Source organism: Glandiceps talaboti, chromosome 20 (genome assembly GCF_964340395.1).
Source record: "Glandiceps talaboti chromosome 20, keGlaTala1.1, whole genome shotgun sequence".
In the NCBI taxonomy this organism is placed as follows: Eukaryota; Metazoa; Hemichordata; class Enteropneusta; family Spengelidae; genus Glandiceps; species Glandiceps talaboti.
The window spans coordinates 19,271,079-19,272,709 of record NC_135568.1 but is presented as its reverse complement, the minus strand read 5'-3'; the positions used below and the strand labels follow the sequence as shown (position 1 = coordinate 19,272,709).

Here is a 1,631-nt window from a genome sequence, read left to right as displayed (position 1 = left end):
ATATTCATACCAATGATAAGGCAGTATGATACCTAAGCTAATAAATGATTGACAAGGTATACTTTTAATCAAAATTCATGTAACTCTCATGGGACAACAGCTGGGGGTTTCCCTCACAATAAATTTGAAGTTGTGCAGGCTACATACGAATGATAATACACCTTATAATGATTGATCCCCCCCCCCTTTTTGCATAAATTTTTTTGGGATTTAGTTCAAAATAGGGGGGGGGGGGGAACAACTGAAGAATTTCATTTTTTAATCTATATTATTTTGGAGGATTTAGAAAATGACTGACTTGGCATGCATTGGTATATATTTTGTAGTACATGTACATACAACGATGTGTAACTGTAAACATATTCCACGTGGGTGGACTCACATCAACATACGAAGCTTCAATTCTTCCTATGACGGTATGTCGTAATTCAATCTGCTATTTACATCACAGAAACATCAGTATTCTTTCTAGGAATGTAGCATTGCTAAAAATGTATATTTCCCTTCATAAGATGACTGTATACGGCGCATTCCAACCTCCAAGTGTGATCGCTACGCTAGTCTTTTTACAAGTCGCCATGTTGTGAAATAATTAATGTAATTAGGTCACTACGTCATATATGACCAATAGGATCGCAGCTTACAAAAAAGTGAGTAATTTCACCCAATCACGTTGGGTATATGATACTGGCAGAGCTATTCACTGACCATGCATTGAATGTTGTCAACACTTACATGTAATTACGTCTTTATCGTCATGGGACTGGGGAGGTAGCTAAATGGTCCAAAATTGAACAGTTGCGGGGCAAAGTGCTAGATCTAGCACTTCGCCACTTTTTGACAAAGTGCTAGATCTAGCACTTCGTCAGTTTTCGCCGAAGTGCTAGATCTAGCACTTCGCCAGAAAACAACGAAGTGCGGGACTGTAAACAACGAAGCGCCTCCAACGGCTTGATATAACGTGGTCGATAAATGTCACATACATGCGCCATGTCAGTAGTCCGTGTACATGGTCGTGTGGCGCACGATCGACTCCAAAACTTATCTTTGGCCGATTGTAACAACGACACGATTTATCTGAAGTTTGTTAAATGTTTGCCGAGTAAAACGGCCAGTTGAAACTTCACGTTGCCGTACGTACGGTTGTGTCCCGGGGGTTGTGTGTTCTGTTACAAACATGCCTTGTCAATACCTTGGATGGACTTGCGCGATCACAGAAACAAGTGTTATTATTTTACCCCTTTCATATACAATTGGCTAAAACACGTCAATATCATCGATATTATCGACATTGTATTGTATTCTGATAGAAACATACTGATATCATACATATCTCGGGAGTGCCTGTGGGCGGGACTGTACTTCAGAATCTGCAATCTACTCTGTAAACAAGGACTAGCCACTCAGTATTTCTTATACCATGTCTATTTTAGAGCGGGAAAGATATATCAATCATAACGTCTTGAAATAAATTTGAAAATCACTGAAATCTTTATCCCACATTGGAGTATAATTTCTGAGCGACCAGGAATTACATAAGGGACGATATTGAAGTTGGTGATTGTCTAGGAATGCAAAAAAAATCAGTAAACAGTAATGTGATGGTTTACTTGAGATCTGGCGAAGTCATG

General features: G+C 39.2%; 1 long non-coding RNA gene across 1 annotated transcript in view; it reads right to left on the bottom strand.

Moving 5' to 3' along the window:
* Positions 1-869, bottom strand: part of LOC144450433 (uncharacterized) — a 7,452-nt gene extending 6,583 nt beyond the window's left edge. The window contains exon 1 of the long non-coding RNA XR_013482242.1: positions 736-869. This is a non-coding gene — a long non-coding RNA (uncharacterized LOC144450433). The remainder of the gene's footprint in view (positions 1-735) is intronic.
* Positions 870-1,631: the final 762 nt, after the last annotated feature.